Raw genomic sequence first — 21,924 nt, 5'->3', positions numbered from 1 at the left:
ACTGCTTGAATGTGCAGCCCGAGGCCAAGCCGGTAAAGCAGAAGAAGAGGACATTTGCAGTCGAACGACAGAAGGTCATAGAGGCCGAAGTGGAAAAATTGTTGGAAGCCAAATTTATCGAGGAAATTGAGTATCCCGGCTGGCTAGCCAATGTAGTGGTTGTCAAGAAGTGAAATGGGAAATGGAGGATGTGCGTGGATTACATGGACCTCAATAAAGCATGTCCGAAGGATCACTACCCATTGCCTAGCATCGACCAACTGATAGACGCCACAGCAGGATATGAGGTACTTAGTTTTTTGGATGCTTTTTCTGGTTATCATCAAATTGCTATGAATGATAAGGATATGCCCAAGACAGCGTTCATAACTCCGAAGGGGACTTATGCTTATATTAAAATGCCCTTCGGACTAAAGAATGTTGGAGCTACATTCCAGCGAATGGTGAACAAAGTTTTTAAAGAGCATATCGGAAGGAATATAGAAGCATATGTGGATGATATGATTGTAAAATCACTGTTCCAAGATCATGCCGAAGACTTAAAAGAGTGCTTCGAAATGCTCCGAAAGAACAACATGAGAATCAATCCGAACAAATGTACCTTCGGAGTCTCTAGTGGCAAGTTTCTTGGCTACATGGTCAGTGCCCGGGGAATAGAGGTGAACCCAGAGAAGATCGAGGCAGTTATTAATATGGAACCTCCCAGATGCATCAGAGACATCCAGAAATTGACAGGCCGGCTCGCCGCCCTTCGGCGTTTCATTTCCCGGTCAGCCGAGAAGGCACTCCCCTTCTTCGCCGTGCTCAAAAGGTCAAAGAATTTTGAGTGGAGGCCTGAATGTCAAAAGGGATTTGAAGAAGTAAAAGAATATCTTACAAAGACGCTACTCTTGATGAGGCCCGATCCGAAAGAAACCCTTCAGCTTTATCTAGCCATGTCCGACAGAACTCTGGGGGCAGTACTTGTGAAAAACTATGAGGGCAATCAGCATCCCGTGTTCTACGTGTCCCATGTCCTCAAGGATGCAGAGACAAGGTACCCCAATGCCGAAAAATTCGCATATGGGTTGGTTATGGCTTCCCGAAAATTGTAACATTATTTCCAACACCGGACGATCCAAGTTGTTATCATCCAACCTCTGAAGAAGATTTTAACAAGGCCCGAAGCCTCTGGAAGAATCGTAGCATGGTCCATCAAACTCGGGGAGTTTGATCTCGAGTACGTTCCCCGAACGACAATTAAGGCTCAGGCTTTGGCCGACTTCATGGTTGAATGCACATTCTCGGGTCCGAAGGATCTTACACCCGACGAACAATTAATCCGGATCCCAGGGAAGTGGAAACTTTTTGTAGATGGTTCGGTAGCCAGAAAAAAGTATGGGGCCGGCTTAATCCTTTAAAGCCCCGAAGGATTCGAGATATGCCAAGCCATAAGATTCGACTTTCCTTTGACAAATAATGAATCCAAATACGAGGCACTCCTCGCAGGAATGGAGCTGGCCCGATATAATACCCCATATTTTATTTGGTGCATTATTTGGTGCATTAATTAGTAGATATTTTATTAGTAAAGTTTTGAATTTTGAAATATGGATATTATTTAACTTAGATAAGTGTTTATCTACAATTTGAATTTTTAAGATATCTGTTAGTTTTTAAATTTTGAAAGTTACATGATAAGTTGGATAAGAAGTTATTTTACCTGGACGTGGAGAAACTAGTGGGCATTAGTTATAAGTCGTGGAGTCACTTGTTATATAAATAGATTTGCACTCTAGTGTCATGTACACAACTTATGTCATATAACTCCACAAATAAAAATGATCTATATTAGTTGTAGAACAACATACACTTATACATAGCTTAAGACGGGTTGAAAATCAAGAGTGGATACCAAGAGGTTGTGGTCTAGCATAGCAGGATAATCTATCATCTTGTCTGGGGGAGATTAATCGGTCAATTTATCTCTGGATTCTTATCAAAGGTGTTGGGTTTGGCAGTTTAGCTGTGTGCATGTTATTCAATATCCAGTCCATACATTTAGTTCTGACTATATATATAAAGGTGTGCAACTACTCTTTATTTTTATTTATATTTAGACATGTATAAATAGTTAACTTTTCATATTTATTATTATATTTGTTTTAGCATGTACCAGATTAGTTAGTTGTTATCATCCTCATGTTTATAATTTATGTGTAGTTTCAGTGCATTTTAGTTAGTTTTGAATGTTTTATGAGTACATAATATAATTATGGTGAGAAGGTGTGTTGATTACATGTGTTGCTAATAACATGATCTATTTTTATAAATTTGGCCATTTGTTCCTTATTGAGATTAAGTGATATATTTGATTTGATGGGTGTGTATATTGTTACTAAGTTATCATTTGTTTACGTGTAACATAGATTTTGAATGTAAAAATAAAAAATAAAATTTTAAGTTTCTATTTTAAATGTACAAAGTAAGTCATAATTTAATTATTTGAATCAATACTATGATTTCATCAAATTTGTAACAATATGAATATGTACTTCTTTTTATAAATTATTTATTCATATTAAGTAGGTGAGTTTTAATAATATAAATTTTGATAAATTAATGATATCATGATTAATTGAGTATCATTCTAGTATATGATTAATTATAATTTTATTTTATCACTTAAGTTATAAGGAAATTGTGTAAAAATAAATTGGTGTTAAATAATTATATTAACTGATGAAATATGAGGCATTAGTTTAATTATAATTATGCATGTGTTAAAGTACATGAGAATCTCAATTATTAATTAAGATTTATAGAATTTTTATTATTAAATAATTAGGTTAGTCATATAATTATTGTTGTAATAATTATTATTATTATGTTGCATTTTCCTTAAAAGTAATAAGTGCATTTTAGTGTTACGTTAAAATTCTTATACTTTATTGTCACTGTTACAAAATTTACAAATATATGAAATTGTTTTTATAAACTATTTAGTTATTACTTTACATATTTAATTAAGTATTATTAATATGTAGTCATTGTCACAACATTGAGCATACATATATAATTATATTTTTATATTGCTAAGCATTTAGAAAGATAGTGAGCATCTATTTATAAATATATTTTTTTATTATAGATTGATTTGGAGGTTGAATTGGAGTTGTGTCAGCATTATTAAATATTCTAGATTGATTTCAGGTACGGATATCTATTCCCTTTCTTTTTATTAAATTCTATACATTTTCCATTATACTCCTCAGTTATATTTCTATAAACTGTGACTTTTTGCTACACCTTGTATACCCCTCCATCATATATTTTCCTTGAGATTATAGCTGACTCTTTGTTTATTTATTGGATCCATCTCATTCTGACTACTTGGAAAACAACTTTGTAACCTATTTGTTAGGGCTCTTAAACTTATCTGTGTGGGTAAATCACAGACGAGACACATGGAGTTTTTGCAGTCTTTGGTGCTCTCGGCACTAACTCGTATAAGTGCTATGAGTATACGAGCATGTCTCTGGGGTATGAGGCATGATTAAGATCATGATCATTTTGTTTGTTTGGAAAATGTTTTATACATTTCATTTTATCCTTCTTGTGGATAACCGGAGAAGGAACTGTTTGCACTGTGCTTTGCTTGTTGTTTACTAGCAAGCAGAGGTTTTATAAGATGCCCTTATTAGTACCCACCTTACTTGTTCTCATCCATTTCTTTGATTTTGTTTGGATTAGTTTGTTCCTTGATTCTAAATAATTACTGTCATATTACTCATCTTCTTGGCTAATTGTTAAAATCAAATATATTCTTTTGCTTTACCTTTTATTGATATATTCGTACTGGGCATTTGGCTCACTCGTATTTATTTCTTTCCACAGGTAGTCGGGGGTAAAGCGGGGGTGTGATGAGTGCTGCCCAGATTTTAGCTTGTTATCTAGTTGAAAATAAAGTCAAGGACATGTTTTATTCCATATTATTTGGGATCTTGTTAGAGAACTTAATTTTGAAGATTTTGAACTTTTATTAGTTTAATAAATTATGTTTAGCTTGTTTTGCTTTCATTAATAAATAAGACTTAGCTTGTGTAGCATCTACTTGTTTAAGTGGGGTGTTACAACGTTAGTATCAGAGCTTAGGTTATAGTTTCTGTAGACTGTCCTTTAGGATTTGACCTATGAGTTTTGGGTTGACTCCATACGGGTAGATTTAAGATTTTGGATATGATTTTGTGATATATGTGTCTGTGCACTCATAAAATTTTGTGCAGGATGGCAAGAGGTAGCAGTAGTCGAAATACTGGGGGGAATGATAATCAGCAGATTGTTATGGATAGGAGTACTTTTATGGAGTTGTTACGGGAAGTTCAACGTGGACAGAATCCCACTGCTAACGGGCAAGATCGAGATGGTCAAACTATGTTTAATCATTTTATGAAGCAAAGACCCAATTGTTTTAAGGAGGCAAAGACTCCCATGGATGCTGAAGTTTGGATAGATCACATGGAGAAAATTTTCAGGGTCTTGGAGTGTTCAGAGGTGGAAAAGGCTCGATTTGCTACTTATCATCTTGAGGGGGATGCTAATACTTGGTGGAAGTCTGTGGTAGCGTTGCATGCACCTGGCTATGAAAATACTCTCACTTGGCAGATATTCAAAACTCAGTTTGACCAGAGGTATTTTCCAGCCAGCATACGTGAGGAATATGTAAGGGAGTATCAGAGTATTACTCAGAGAGATGATGAGTCGGTGGCAGGCTTTCAAGTCAGATTTCAGAGGTTAGCTGGTTATGCAAGATCTGTGGCTGGGTCAGAAGCGGATAAAATCATGAAGTTTAAGTGGGCATTGAAGAATTCCATCCGCAACCGTATCATCTCAAACCGCTATACATCTATGGACACCTTGGTTGACAGTGCCAGAGATCAAGAGCTTCATCAGGCTGACTTTCTCAAGAAACGAGACATGCAAAATCAGAAAAGAAAAAGAGAAGATGACTTTTCCGAGCGTCGACATGGATTTCAGAAAAATGGTGGTTCTTCGGGTGGATTCAAACCAAATGATCAGAGGTATAATACTCAGAATTTTCAGCAAAAGAATGGAAATCAAGGAAATGAGCAAAAAAGGTCTTTCAACCAAATTGGAAATAAGGAAGCATCTAAGTGTGAGCATTGTGGAAAGATGCATGGAGGAAGCACTTGCTATTGGGCTACTAGAGCATGCTTCAATTGTGGAAAGAAGGGTCACACTATTCGAGACTGTCAGATGCCACCAAAGAAGCCTTGGGATCGTAAGGATCAGGGAGAGAAAAGCAACCAGAAGACTTCCGGTCGTGTGTTTTCCATCACTGCAAAAGATGCTGCAAGTACTCCAGGTACCATTTCAGGATCACTTTCTGTCGGTAATAGAAATGCTATAGTCTTATTTGATACTGGAGCTACACATTCATTTGTCTCTACATCTTATGCTAAACACTTAGACATTGCATCCACTGCACTTATATCGGATTTTTCTGTTGGCACTCCTATGGGTGTAACTATACTTATGAATTCTCAATATCTTGATTGTGTAGTTAGAGTAGACGATAGAGAACTACTTGTAGATCTCTTACCTATTCAGATGAGGGACTTTGATATTATACTGGGGATGGATTGGCTGGAGCGACACAAAGCTACAATTGATTGTCCAGGAAAAAGAATAATTTTTGGCGACTCCAATTCGCCCGAGTTCGTGTTTCAGGGTTCTAAGCCTAGTGGTTGTGGAAAATTCATTTCGGCCATCAAGGCTAAGAAAATGATTGCTCATGGATGTGAAGGATTTTTGGCTCATGTGATTGACACGTCCAAGGTGCAGCCAGACTTAGAAGATGTTCTTGTTGTTCGTGAGTTTTCAGATGTATTTCCCGACGATTTGGAGGGTCTTCCTCCAGAAAGAGAGGTGGAATTTTCTATCGATTTGTTACCAGATGCACAACCTATTTCTAAGGCACCTTATAGAATGGCTCCGTTAGAGCTACAAGAGCTGAAAGAACAGCTGGAGGAGTTACTTGATAAGGGTTTTATTAGACCCAGTGTTTCGCCTTGGGGAGCACCAGTTCTATTTGTGAAGAAGAAGGATGGTTCGATGAGACTCTGTATTGATTATCGAGAGTTGAACCGAATCACAGTGAAGAATAGATATCCATTACCAAGGATCGATGACTTATTTGATCAGCTTCAAGGAGCAAAATACTTTTCGAAGATTGATCTACGGTCAGGTTACCATCAACTAAGAGTGAAGGCACGTGATATTCCGAAGACAGCATTCAGGACTCGTTACGGACACTACGAGTTTCTTGTTATGTCTTTTGGATTGACAAATGCACCTGCAGTTTTCATGGACCTAATGAACAGGGTATTCAAGGATTTTATGGACAAGTTTGTGATTGTGTTTATTGATGATATATTGGTGTATTCAAAGTCAAGGGAGGAATATGAAGAGCATCTTCGAATTGTGTTGGAAACACTACGGAATAACAAATTGTATGCAAAATACAAGAAGTGTGAATTTTGGCTTGATCAAGTTGCATTTTTGGGACATATTGTATCAGCAGATGGAATCAGGGTGGATCCGGCCAAGGTTGAGGCTATTACCAATTAGCCAAGACCTAGCACTGCGACGGAAGTGAGGAGTTTCTTGGGACTCGCGGGCTACTATCGCCGATTTGTAGAAGGCTTTTCGACAATTGCGATGCCATTGACACAGTTGACTCGAAAAAGCAACAAGTTCATATGGACCAATGAGTGTGAGACTAGTTTTCAAGAATTGAAGAAGAGACTTGTGACATCACTAGTATTGACACTACCATCAGGATTGGGAGGCTATGTGATTTATAGCGATGCTTCGAAGAAGGGACTTGGCTGTGTATTGATGCAACATGGAAAGGTGATTGCCTACGCTTCAAGACAATTAAAGCCTCACGAGGTGAATTATCCGACACATGACTTAGAGCTTGCAGCCGTCATTTTTGCATTGAAGATATGGAGACACTATTTGTATGGTGATAAGTGTGAGATCTTTACTGACCACAAGAGTTTGAAGTACATATTCACGCAGAAGGAGCTTAATATGAGGCAAAGACGATGGATTGAATTATTGAAAGACTATGATGTGAGCATTCAGTATCATCCCGGCAAGGCTAATAAGGTTGCAGATGCTTTAAGCAGGAAAGATTTTGGAAATTTGGCCGCTTTGGTGATGCAACAACAACCTCTTCAACGTGAGATTGAGAAATTTGGTTTGGAGTTTTATCATCAGAATACAGTTGGTATGGTAGCAAGTTTGCATGTCGAGCCTAGTCTTATCACTAGGATTAAGGCAGCTCAGGATGGAGATGGAGAATTGTGGTCTTTTGTCCAGAATATTGATCCTGAAAAGCAACCAGGACTTCATTTTGATGATCATGGCATTCTATGGATGTATAATCGTCTATGTGTGCCTGCTAACAAGGAACTCAGGGAGGAATTGATGGAAGAGGCTCATAGATCACCATTTTCTATTCATCCAGGTGAGACAAAGATGTATCGAGATTTAAAGGAACACTTTTGGTGGAGTGGCATGAAACGAGATATTGCCGATTTTGTTTCGAAGTGTTTGACTTGTCAACAGGTGAAGATTGAGCACCAGAGGCCAAGTGGCTTATTACAACCATTGGAGTTACCTACTTGGAAGTGGGAGAATATTTGCATAGATTTTGTCATAGGACTGCCTAATACTTTTAAGAAACATGATGCGATATGGGTGATTGTAGACAAACTCACTAAATCTGCTCACTTTTTGGCAATCCATGAGAACATGAACTTGGAGAGCTTAGCGCTATTATACAGGAATGAGATTGTTAGACTACACGGGATTCCAGTTTCGATCGTGTCCGACAGAGATCCCAGATTCACTTCAAGATTTTGGAAAGGATTTCAAAAGGCATGGGGCACCAAGTTGAACTATAGCACAGCTTTTCATCCACAGTCGGATGGGCAGTCAGAGAGGACAATTCAGACCTTGGAGGACATGTTGCGAGCATGTGCATTAGAGTGGTATGAAAATTGGGATGACTATTTGCCTTTGGTTGAATTTGCTTATAATAACAGTTGGCAGCGCAGCATTGGTATGGCTCCTTTTGAGGCACTATATGGGCGCAAGTGTAGAACACCTATTTGTTGGAATGAAGTAGGAGAGAAGCTTTTAGAAGGTCCCGATCTAGTCCAAGTCACTATAGATAAGGTAGCAGTTGCTCGAGAAAGACTTGAAGAAGCTCGATCTAGGCAGAAGAGTTATGCTGATAAGGGTAGGCGAGAATATGAATTTAAAGCAGGAGACAAGGTCTTCCTTAAGGTATCTCCTCAGAGAGGCATTCAACAATTTGGTAAGAAGGGTAAGCTAAGTCCGAGGTATATAAGACCTTTTGAGATTCTTGAGAGGGTTGGAGTTGTGGCATATAGAGTCGCTTTACCGCCATAATTGTCACGGGTGCACAATGTGTTTCATGCATCAGTTCTGAGGAAGTATGTATATCATCCTAATCATGTTGTTCAGTATCCCTTAGACGCATTTCGTGAAGATTTGTCTTGTGAAGAAGAAGCTGAAGCTATACTGGCAAGGGAGGAGAGAGTATTGCGCAGGAACACAATCCCTTTTGTTAAAGTTTTATGGAAAAATCATGATGTTCGAGAAGCTACTTGGGAAACTGAGGATTCAGTTTGTGCAAGATATCCATACCTCTTCGAATCAGGTACATCACTAGAATTTCGAGGACGAAATTATTTTAAGGGGGGAGAATATAATACCCCATATTTTATTTGGTGCATTATTTGGTGCATTAATTAGTAGATATTTTATTAGTAAAGTTTTGAATTTTGAAATATGGATATTATTTAACTTAGATAATTGTTTATCTACAATTTGAATTTTTAAGATATCTGTTAGTTTTTAAAATTTGAAAGTTACATGATAAGTTGGATAAGACGTTATTTTACCTGGACGTGGAGAAACTAGTGGGCATTAGTTATAAGTCGTGGAGTCACTTGTTATATAAATAGATTTGCACCCTAATGTCATGTACACAACTTATGTCATATAACTCCACAAATAAAAATGATCTATATTAGCTGTAGAACAACATACACTTATACATAGCTTAAGACGGGTTGAAAATCAAGAGTGGATACCACGAGATTTTGGTCTAGCATAGCAGGATAATCTATCATCTTGTCTGGGGAGATTAATCGGTCAATTTATCTCTGGATTCTTATCAAAGGTGTTGGGTTTGGCAGTTTAGCTGTGTGCATGTTATTCAATATCCAGTCCATACATTTAGTTCTGACTATATATATAAAGGTGTGCAACTACTCTTTATTTTTATTTATATTTAGACATGTATAAATAGTTAACTTTTCATATTTATTATTATATTTATTTTAGCATGTACCAGATTATTTAGTTGTTATCATCCTCATGTTTATAATTTATGTGTAGTTTTAGTGTATTTTAGTTAGTTTTGAATGTTTTATGAGTACATAATATAATTATGGTGAGAAGGTGTGTTGATCACATGTGTTGCTAATAACATGATCTATTTTTATAAATTTGGCCATTTGTTCCTTATTGAGATTAAGTGATATATTTGATTTGATGGGTGTGTATATTGTTACTAAGTTATCATTTGTTTACGTGTAACATAGATTTTGAATGTAAAAATAAAAAATAAAATTTTAAGTTTCTATTTTAAATGTACAAAGTAAGTCATAATTTAATTATTTGAATCAATACTTATGATTTCATCAAATTTGTAACAATATGAATATGTACTTCTTTTTATAAATTATTTATTCATATTAAGTAGGTGAGTTTTAATAGTATAAATTTTGATAAATTAATGATATCATGATTAATTGAGTATCATTCTAGTATATGATTAATTATAATTTTATTTTATCACTTAAGTTATAAGGAAATTGTGTAAAAATAAATTGGTGTTAAATAATTATATTAACTGATGAAATATGAGGCATTAGTTTAATTATAATTATGCATGTGTTAAAGTACATGAGAATCTCAATTATTAATTAAGATTTATAGAATTTTTATTATTAAATAATTAGGTTAGTCATATATTTATTGTTGTAATAATTATTATTATTATGTTGCATTTTCCTTAAAAGTAATAAGAGCATTTTAGTGTTACGTTAAAATTCTTATACTTTATTGTCACTGTTACAAAATTTACAAATATATGAAATTGTTATTTAGTTATTACTTTACATGTTAAATTAAGTATTATTAATATGTAGTCATTGTCACAACAGTGAGCATACATATATAATTATATTTTTATATTGCTAAGCATTTAGAAATATAGTGAGCATCTATTTATAAATATATTTTTTTTATTATAGATTGATTTGGAGGTTGAATTGGAGTTGTGTCAGCATTATTAAATATTCTAGATTGATTTCAGGTACGGATATCTATTCCCTTTCTTTTTATTAAATTCTATACATTTTCCATTATACTCCTCAGTTATATTTCTATAAACTGTGACTTTTTGCTACACCTTGTATACCCCTCCGTCATATATTTTCCTTGAGATTATAGCTGACTCTTTGTTTATTTATTGGATCCATCTCATTCTGACTACTTGGAAAACAACTTTGTAACCTATTTGTTAGGGCTCTTAAACTTATCTGTGTGGGTAAATCACAGACGAGACACATGGAGTTTTTGCAGTCTTCGATGCTCTCGGCACTAACTCGTATAAGTGCTATGAGTATACGAGCATGTCTCTGGGGTATGAGGCATGATTAAGATCATGATCATTTTGTTTGTTTGGAAAATGTTTTATACATTTCATTTTATCCTTCTTGTGGATAACCGGAGAAGGAACTGTTTGCACTGTGCTTTGCTTGTTGTTTACTAGCAAGCAGAGGTTTTATAAGATGCCCTTATTAGTACCCACCTTACTTGTTCTCAGCCATTTCTTTGATTTTGTTTGGATTAGTTTGTTCCTTGATTCTAAATAATTACTGTCATATTACTCATCTTCTTGGCTAATTTTTAAAATCAAATATATTCTTTTGCTTTACCTTTTATTGATATATTCGTACTGGGCATTTGGCTCACTCGTATTTATTTCTTTCCACAGGTAGCCGGGGGTAAAGCGGGGGTGTGATGAGTGCTGCCCAGATTTTAGCTTGTTATCTAGTTGAAAATGAAGTCAAGGACATGTTTTATTCCATATTATTTGGGATCTTGTTAGAGAACTTAATTTTGAAGATTTTGAACTTTTATTAGTTTAATAAATTATGTTTAGATTTTTTTGCTTTCATTAATAAATAAGACTTAGCTTGTGTAGCATCTACTTGTTTAAGTGGGGTGTTACACCCGAAGCCTTGAGGCAAAGCACCTAAGGGCCTTCAGCGACTCCATGCTGGTTGTGAAACACTTCACGGGGGAATATGAGCAAAGGGATCCCCGAACGAAAGCCTATGCCGCCAAGGTACGAGATGCTTCTTTATCATTTGAAACCTTTGAACTAAGTCAAATTGGCAGAGAGAACAATTCTAGGGCGGACGCCCTTTCCAGGCTAGCTTCGACCGAGACACAGAACTTAACTGGTTCTATTTACCTCACCGAAGCTAAGATGCCTTCGATCGAGAAGAAAGAATGTCTTGAAATTCACCAGGGGAGCGACTGGATGACCCCCCTCAGGAACTTTCTGTAGAAAGGCATTCTACCCCAGACTGAAAGGAAGCGCTGAAAATTAAATACAGAGCATCGAACTACACAATCATTAACGGGCGGATGTACCGACGGTCAGTCAGTCAGCCCCTTCTGCGATGTTTGAACACCGAAGAACAACGACATGCTCTAGAGGCAGTGCACGAAGGAATTTGCGGCGAGCACTTAGCTTGTCGGTCACTCGCCTTTAAGATTCTCCGACAGGGATTCTTCTGGCCCACTTTGAAAGCCGACGCCAGCGACTATGCAAAAAGGTGTGTACAGTGCCCGCTGTTTGCCACTGTCCCGAAACAGCCCCAGAAGAAATGACCTCTATACTAAGTCCTATTCCATTTGCCGTATGGGCTGTGGACATAGTCGGCATACTCCCAACTAGCACGAAGCAAACAAAGTACTGCATAATCTCCATCGACTACATGACCAAGTGGGTCGAAGCCCGTCCTTTGTCATCCATAACCGAAGAAGCCGCAAAAAAGTTCTTCCTGGAACAGGTCATTCTCCGATTTGGCACGCAAAAAACCTGCATCTCAGTTAATGGAACTCAGTTTATTGGGAACAAGTTCCGCAAATTTCTGCACCACTTCGGAATCGAACAAAAATTTAGCTCAGTCGCCCACCCGTAAGGAAATGGGGCAATCGAAGTGGCAAACAAAGTGATATTTCGAGGAATAAAAAAGAGGCTGAGCGAGGCCAAAAGAAGATGGGCGGAAGAACTCCCTTGGATCTTATGGGCTTACCGAACGACCCCTGGGACATCAACAGGAGAAACTCCCTTCAGAATGGCCTATGGAACCGAAGCCCTAGTTCCTGTCGAAGTGGGCCTGGAATCATACCGAACTGAGACCTACAATGTGGAAACTAATAGCTTCGGGCTGAGGGCAAACGTAGACTTATTGGAGGAGGAAAGGGAAGCCACCCACCAAAAGAACATGAGGTATTTACTTCAAGCGGCACAACACTATGACTCCAATATGAAGAAAAGGTCTTTCGGAGTCGGAGACCTAGTCCTAAGGGAGTTGGCCGCATCTATGTTGGCCAAACAAGGAAAGCTTCAGCCTAACTGGGAAGGGCCCTATAAGGTGATCGAGGTCGTTCGCCCCGGAACGTACAAGCTTGAGACGTTGTCGGGCGAAGCAATAAAAAACACTTGGCACGCCAGTCGCCTTCAAAAATTTTATCAGTAAGAAATTTCTTTAAAGTTTGTATTTGAATTCTATATGAAGAATGTAAGCAATCCAATTATAAATAAAGATGCATTTCCTGTCACATTTCTTTATTTACCAAAGCCGTGGTCGCATGAGTGTTATCTGAGGGCGATCCCGAAGAAGATAAACCCTGCGGCCGCCGCCCTTGTCTAATTTACTAATGAAGCATGTAACTTAAGGGGCAATCACCCAAAATTCAAACATCCTTCACTACACTATTATGATTTAACTTGCACATGGTAAACACGAATTAAGGGCCTTAAGGGGCAATCCTAGAATAACGCCCTATCATTCGTCTTTCCCTTGTTTGCGTGGTATTAAAAAGTCCAAAGAAAACCCTGTCTAGGGGCAATCTAAAAGAGGAACATGGTCCTTCAGCCTCAATCATGAGTTCTTAAAAAGACGAAAACCTGGTCTAGGGGCGATCCCGAAGAAGACCTCTTATTGACCGAACGAACAATGACATGCTGACCTAGGGGCAATCACTGAACGATCAACATCCCTGTTCCTTCGCCCAAATGCAGTAGAAGAATTAACAGCCTGAAGTCACCTTCGGCCTTTAACCCTTGGGGTCATAGGGGGTAGTAAGGCAGCGATTCATTTCATTAAAATTGTTAAGGCAAATAAAGCCGAAGATACAATTCATTTTATCAAGATCGTTAAGGCGAATGAATATGCCGATGATGCGATTTATTTCATTAAAATTGTTAAGGCAAATAAAGCCGAAGATACAATTCATTTTATCGAGATCGTTAAGGAAAATGAATATGCCGATGATGCGATTTATTTCATTGAAATTGTTAAGGCGAATGAAGCCGAAAATACAATTCAGTTCATTGAAATTGTTAAGGCGAATGAAGCTGAAAATACAATTTATTTCGTTAAAATTGTTAAGGCGAATGAAGCCGAAAATACAATTTATTTCGATAAAATTGTTAAGGCGAATGAAGTCGAAGATACAATTTATTTTATTAAAATCGTTAAGGCATCAGCAATGTCAAAGAGGAGATTCGTTTTAATTGTTAAGGCGAATGAAGCCGAAGATACAATTATTAAATAAAAGAGACAATGCTGACAAAAGATGAAAGATGCATTAAAATATAAAACCCCGAAGGCTAGTTAAATTATAAAAGCTCGAAGGCAGGAGTACCAATTACAAAAAATAAAAATATAAGTCAAAAAGATGAACGAATAATGCCGCTACAAGAGTTGGGTATGACCATGGAAACACCAACGGCAAACTTCGCAACAAGATCATCTTCCGTCATATCAAGCACCTCAGTGCTGAAGGCTTAGGCATGAGGGTCTTCATCCGAGAGCTCTTCGTCTTTGACGGAGGAGACAGGAGGGACTTCAACTGCTGGCCGGCCGATAAGATCCTCCAGGCTGTCGTCCAGCAACTGCTTATAATCCCAGTTCAGGCCATGGGCCTTTTCCAGGACATAGTCAACGCCAAACTGAAAGCAGCGCTCCTCCGTCCGGTCCAGCTGCTTCTGCTTCTTCCGAAGCTCCTTTCAGGACCTCTTCAGCTGGACGTTCCGGTGGGAGATCCTCCGGTTCGCCTTCTCTAATTCCATCTCCAGCCGGGACTTATCCCCCTTCAGCACGGTGGCCTCGCCTTCCAGGACCTCGTTCTGGGCTTTCACCCTTACCAATTCCTCCTCGGCCACCGTGGCCCTCCTCTCCAACTCCTTCACCTCAGCCATTTGAGTCTCCATGTCCCTAACTTTATCCTCCACAGCTGCGGCCCAGGGAGCATCCTGCAAAAAAGACAGGCAAAAGCATTAGAAAAGGTGATGAAGAAAAGGATGAGCGAAAGGAAAAATGAAAACTTAAAAACATATCAGGGACAAAAAGGACAGAAGCTCAGTGCAAGCCTCGGTCGGAGAAGCCGAAGCAAAGGCCGGCAGATCGGCCGGGAGCTGGAGGTCGTGGCACATATCCGAAGTAACCTCCTTCGTAGACTGCCTCTCCGGGTAGACAGTGTGGTCGGATGTCAGCACACCCCATCCAGGGAGATAGGAGTGAACGACCCCTTCCCGGCCACGGGTCCTCTTGGAAGAGTTCCCTTCCCTCACCACCACCGGCTCGTCCTCGTCCCTATCAGAGGCCGTCGGAGCCTGACGGAGCGGCGTGACCCTCTCCTCCTCCGATCTATCCTCCGTCTCCTCGGAAAGATTCAGCGTGGACCCTCCATCGACAGCCTTCTTCTTCGCCGCCTCTTCTGCGGCCCTCTTTTCGGCCGCCCTGGCCTTCTTCCTCTCTTTCAGGGCCTCTCTTAAAGACACTAAAATATAAACATTTAGAAACATTTAGACAAGTCAACACGAGCAGGTATGACAGAATGCATAAAGAAGATAAATCATATAGGCGGTGGAACAAAATAAATAATGAAAGAATGAAGGAGGAAGTTTTGTTACCCCCACCCCACAAGCTGAGGAGCCAATCTCTATCCTGAAACTCCTCGGGAATCAACTTGCTCACGTTGACGTCTACCAGGGCCGCGTAGTCCTTCTTCTCCCTCTCTGTTAGACTCGGAGCGAGGAGCAGCGAAGGGTTCACGTCCCGCCAGACGCCCAACGGAGCCAATTTCCGACCACTTACAAAACACCAGTGAGTATGGGTCTGCTTGTTGCTGGAGTTGGTGGTCGTCCAATCTGCTTGGCCAGCCCGACGAGCAATAGTATAAAAACCCGAGCTCTTCGGGTTCTTTCGGAAGTCATAATGCCACCAGAACAGCCTCGGAGTTGGGCGGACTCCGGCATGAAGGCACCTGTTCTGGAAGCAATTGATGTGGATGAACCCGTTGGGATCCATCTGCCCCAGGGCAATCCCCATCTGTCTGAAGAGGTACTTCACCATCTTCAGAATCGGCACTCTGAAGCCACATTTGAAGGCCGCCTTCGAGATCCCGACGGCACAACCACCGAACCCTTCGGGCACTCTAGGTGTGTCATAAATCCGTTCGTGCTCCTTAGGGGCGTAGAGCCAAAAGAAATTCCGAGGGACGAAGAAGTCCGAGTACATTTGGACTATTCTCTCTTTCGTCAATTCCGACCGGTTATTCGCCGCCGGGTAATTCGCCACCGAACCATAAAGATCCCGACCCGTTCTCTCGGGGCGGATAGAAGAGGTTCCCACCAAAGAGCCCGACCTTGGATCCCAAGTCTCTGGGGGGCGATTCGCTCGATCTATCTCCCTGTATTCGAAAACAGAGTGACGTTAGTCCATGTACTCGGGACACGACAAAGAAAAAATAAAAAACATTCAAAGGCCGAGTACATGTCCCAGAACCGAGCGAACAGGAAAAAGATCCGGAGTCGGCTCCCGAAGACTGTTCTAAAGGGCAAGTCTCCCGAAGGACGTACTCGCCCCCCAGAAAAACCTTCGCCTGCCATCTTTAAACTCCGAACCGCCCATCAGCCCCCAGGTCGGCTCCCGAAGAGTGTTCTTAAGCTAAGGACCCCCCGAAGAGAGTTCTTGGCCAAAAAACGCCTCGCATGCCATCTTTAAACCCACGGAGAACCCAGAAAAACTTCTATTTCCTACCAAGAAATGCCCAGAAAGTTAAAAACTCCAAAAAACACAACAACGCATGCGTAAAACCCAGAAAAACCCCATAAACTCAAAACCCCGTCAAAAACCATTGAGCCCACATGCAAACATCATAAAACACAGAAACTTGCATGCAAATGCACCAGGAAACTGAAAAGAAAGAAAAGGGACTTACTGATTTGAAGGTGTTCTTGGATTGAGATGGGATGATCTTGGAAAATGGAGTTGTTGTTGCCCGTAATTGAAAAACTCGCCGCAGTTAGTTGCTGTGTGTGGAGAAACTGAAAATGATGAAAAGAAAAGGAAATGCACAAATGGGCTTATACAGGCGCCTAAAATGAATTTGTAAAGGCGACGTTTGGGGGTTTTTAAAATAAACGACCCAGATTAAAACGGCTGAGATTGGGCCATGGAAAGACGTGCCAACAGCTGTCGAGTTAATGCACTGCAAGTTCCCACAAGCTTGCCACGTGTATGACCGAAGATCGGGGCGGAACTGAAGCGGTCGCCCTAGGGTTTCTTCACCCCAATATGGGCCGAGACCGGTGTCCGTCGGCCAGCCCGAAGGCCCAGCCGAAGGACAAGGACATGTTGGTTATAGGCCCACCAAGGCCCATCGAACAAAGGCCCAATATGCGATTGAGCTACTGGGCCGAAGGACCTACAGGCCCGCGAGACGAAGGCCCACGGAAGCTCAGGTTAAGGCCCGCTGCTCGCAGACCGTTGGAAAGAACAAGGGACATAACGCCCCCTTTTCACTCCCTCCTTAATGATTGATAATGGCTGAACATTCATGGCAGAATTGGGTATAAAAACCCTTGTGAAGTAAGACAAAACACACACATTCTCGCATACACTCTACTTTTCTTGTATCATTACCACACCCTTACTACCAGATTCTTATTCTCACACCGGAGGTGAATCGGGGGTACAGACCATCGCATTCTCTTCACTTTCAGGTATCAGCCGAAGTAACCTTCAAGGCACCCGAGACCTGTTCAAACTCCCGAAGGAATCTGGGCGTAACACCTGTAAAGTGAGATACACAACTACTGGTACAATATTTAAACAATCAATGTACAATATTTAAACAATCAATGGCGGCTGATCAAGAGCTCAATTTATATGGGGCCATCGTATACTTAAATAAGTATGTTATGTTGGTGGTTAAACTTCAGATTTTTTTAGCCATTTTTATAGATGTTTCAAATTTTTTTAAAATATAATTTTAAAAAATTAGTATTTCAACTACGTAGTCTTCAATTTATGATCATAAAATTATAAATAAAATTAAATATGATTCAAATTATAAAAAAATTACTAATATATTATAGTGATACTTGACATTTTTATGTGAGAATATTTTATAAAATATATATATTTATATATTAATATTTTAAAAAAATAGTTATTAATTTTTAATTTTATGAAAGCATGTATCCCTTTTGAGCCCTACATGAATTGGCACTTGAAAACAGTTAAGCAATACCCACGTGAATCTTGATGGGGGTCTAAAAATATCGATCATTATTTTTTTTTCTCTCTCTTCTTTAAATAATATAAATAAAATTTAAATTTAATATTATAATAATAATATAAAACCAAAAATAAGAATCGTTATTGTAACGATCCTAGTTACTACAATAAATTTTATCAACGATTTAATACAAGAACGAAGTCTATTATAAATACCAACTTATTATTTCGTAGTTTTACTTATCAAACCTTATAGATGATTTTATTAACTTGTAAGCTAAACAGAAATTGTTCTCTTGTGATTATTTAATTTAAAAGAGACTCGCATTACATTATTTATCATAAATCGTAAGAGCATTTCTCACTGGGGTGTATCAACACTGGACCAGAAAATCAGATAACTAGATTGATTTTGGATCTGATTAATTTTGGATAGATTTCATTTTCGGAATATGATATAATTTGAGGTAATTCGGATCAGATCGATGTGGTTCGGGTCTAATTCGGATTAAGAATTGATAAAATTTGAATAAAAATCGGATAAAATTCGGTTCGGATATTTTCGGATTATAACTTTTTTTTTCATTTTGTAAGACTTAAAAAATATATATATTTATTAACTTTAGTATTTTTTATTTAATATAATATGATTTATAATATTTTGATTAAATAGTAATATTATCACGAACATAAAATATTTTTAATTATGAATTTTATTTATGATCATATTCGGTTCAAATAATATATAATTCAGTTTTGTTCGGTTCCAATTTAATTTCGGATCTAATATTTCAAATCATTTTTGGTTAAATTTTTAATTCGGTTAAATTTCGGACCATTATAATATAATTATTTAATAACTATTAAATTATATGATTCAGATTCTGAATCAAATCTCAATTTAATAAATTTCGATTCAATTTTTCAGATGGAGACTCATTTTGACAGGTCTCAACACCACATCACGCAGAAGCTATCGCAACTAAAAAAAATGACCGACCCTGTGAGTAAGATGGTCAACAATTTTGAAGATGAATTTTTATTTCCCTAAATACGAACACAATTTTCTTTTCCCTAACTACGAATACGATTTTTTAACGGTTACAAGCAAATTACATTTTGTACTTTTTTCTTTTATACTTTTTCTCTTTTTAAGTTTCTTTCGTCCTTTACAATGTGTTTCTTTGAAAGAAGTGAAAAGTAACAATTTATATTTCCAATAAATCCTAAATATATGATTGCAATCTGCAGGAAGAATCTCTCACATAAGTTAGTTATTAATTCTCTGACCGCAATATAATGGAGAGAGCTTGCCATAAAACTCTTTTAACATTTTGTTTCTTCAAAAAGATCCTCTATCTTTCAACTAAAAACTCAGGATCAATCCTGTCAACAAAATGCATATAATTCACTTTCAATTTATTCTTACGACAGCATGTGCTATGCACTTTCATGGGGTGGTCAAAATAATTTTCTTTGTTAAATTATTATATATATTAATATTTTATTTTTACTTAATTTCCTATAAATTCGGTAACATTCTATTTCAATAATTAACAATCTTTAAAAAAAATTATTTGATCCCTGAATTAAATTATAGATGATTCAAAAGCTAAAAAGAGAATTATTAATATAAATTTTGAGGTAATTATACTTTACATCCCGTAATTTTTTTCTCAAAAACAAACGTGTATAAGAAATTTAGTAAAAACAAATTTCATCCATTATGTTAAATGTTATGCCCAAAATTTGGTATAAATCTTGTTCGGGTCAAAACCGGGGTCAATTGGTCATAATTGGGATATTGGTGCCTAAAATTAAGGAAAAGATAAGGCATTTATTTTATTACGAAGGAAGAAGGCGCGCCCTACAGGTATGGGGAGGCGCGCCCTTATGCATACAAGAAGAGTAATGCTGACGCCTTACATAATCAAGGTGCGCCCTCATTGGTGAAGGAGGCCTCCTCCTGTAGTCAATGGGTGTCCTCATTGGGGATGTGAGGTGAAATCTGGTGTGTGCTTTGGGAGCTCTGTCTCTGTAGTCAACGGGTGTCCTCGTTGAGAGACTTTGGAGTATCCTGCACTTTGCACCCAAAAGCTTGAGATCACTTGTCATGTAATCTGGTAGGGGCTCCTTATCGGGGGGCAATGATGCGTCCAACATTTGAGATGAACCACGGCTATACCTGCGTCCACGGACTAGAGAAACAGCTGATAGCGGAGGGTTATCCTTGGCCAGGGAGATGCCTTATCCGTGAAGTCTCGAAGCCGCGGACGAGGCTTGGGCCTTTGTGATTGGGCCTCATCGGCGGACATTCCTAAAGCTAGTAGAAGACGGTTTCCAGTGGGTTTCCCATTGGGCCTCGGGACAAGAAATCTAAGCCTGTTAGGTTTCTTGTTCCCCAAGAACTACGTGGGCTTGATTCCCTATAGATAGGGATACGTAGGCAAATTGTAAGGGGTCAGAAGCGAGAGCCTAAAGAGCCACCACTAACCCTAAGAAATCTCAGCCCCCAATAATCTCCACCACCAAAAACTGTTCATACTTCCCGACGAACACTGTTCATCGGATCCACCGGGTACTGTTCACGTTTTCGACAAAGAACCACCGTCACAGATCTTGTTTCCGGCTACGAACCTCAAATTTTGTTGTTACCAAATTCCTCCGTCAACAAATTGGCGCTAGAAGGAGGGGTGCTGATCAAGATCATAATCTCAGGAGGAAGAGATGTCTCGTCACGATGAAGGTTCTTTGACGCAAGAATTGAGGGATAGCCACGGAGGAGTTGTATACAACGGCCACGATGGAGACCCGGGAATAACTGTTTTCGGCAGGGGGGTCGAAGGAGATTTGAGTGTGGTATCCGGGGCCACAAGGGAGATCCAGGGATGATGATATCCATCCATGGAGGTTGAAGTTTGCAGCCATAGCCACGAAGGAACGAAGTTGGATGGAAAATTCGGATTTGATGGATTAAGCGATTTGTTTACACTGTTTGGGCCGTATCTCGAGTTCCGTAAGTCAGATTTGAACGATCTTACAGTCTACGCGAAGCTTGTTGAATTCTCTTTAATTCAGAGATGATATGATTACGAGAATAAAAGTTGAGCAGTCCGAAAATAGAGGAAAACAGTAGCTGCGAATTTTTCCAAAAAATCCTATTTGGTTTAGAAGATTAGGAGAATCCTATTTGGTTTAGAAGATTGGGAGAAACCTATTTGGTATTGAAGATTGGAGTACCCTATTCTAATTAGAAGATTGAAGAATCCTATTCGATATAGAAAATTGGGGAATCCTATTCCAACAAGAAGACTGAAGAATCCTATTTGATTTAGAATATTTGAGAACACTATTCAGTTCAGAGGACTTAACCAGGAGCAAATCTGAGGAGGATCGGGAGGAGAACACTCCAAGAAGAAGGCATTACTACCATGAGCTAGTCATCGCCGTTAAGACGATTCCACGAGGTAACACTCGACTAGTTTTGTTGTATTTTCCGTTAATTATTTCTGGGACTTGTGCAGGAAGAATATTGTGAAAGAGATTTAGCACGGAGGAGATCCCCACGAACACTTAGAACGCGCTTTGATGAAAACATCTGAGGGCCAGGAGACTTTCAACAAATTTCAGGAGAGTTCGCTGATTGGACACGTCTGTCCCTCTAGGACGCGTCCTCCAGGTAATATTTAAAGTTCCATATTAATTATATTTCTTGCAGGTAGGAAATCTTAACTGGAAAAAATCTCATGATTTGCCAAGCACAGTATCACAATCTATTAAGGGGCGCCCTCTGCATGTGGACATTCAGCGAAAAATTTCCTTCCGAGGGTGCGCCCTCAGAAGAAAAAGTCTATGCAAGTTTTCAATGAAGATGTCTTGATGATCAGATGAGTCATAATCAATAATTGAAGAATGGCTCGACTGT

The 21,924-nt window shown here is 38.8% G+C and overlaps 1 pseudogene; it reads left to right on the top strand.

Annotated features, from left to right (window-relative positions):
- The first annotated feature begins 203 nt into the window (after positions 1-203).
- Positions 204-12,386, top strand: LOC141665239 (uncharacterized; annotated as a pseudogene).
- The last annotated feature ends 9,538 nt before the right edge of the window (positions 12,387-21,924 follow it).

This window comes from Apium graveolens, chromosome 6, assembly GCF_009905375.1.
Source record: "Apium graveolens cultivar Ventura chromosome 6, ASM990537v1, whole genome shotgun sequence".
In the NCBI taxonomy this organism is placed as follows: Eukaryota; Viridiplantae; Streptophyta; class Magnoliopsida; order Apiales; family Apiaceae; genus Apium; species Apium graveolens.
Note: the sequence above shows the minus strand (reverse complement) of the source record. Positions and strands in the feature narration are given on the sequence as shown.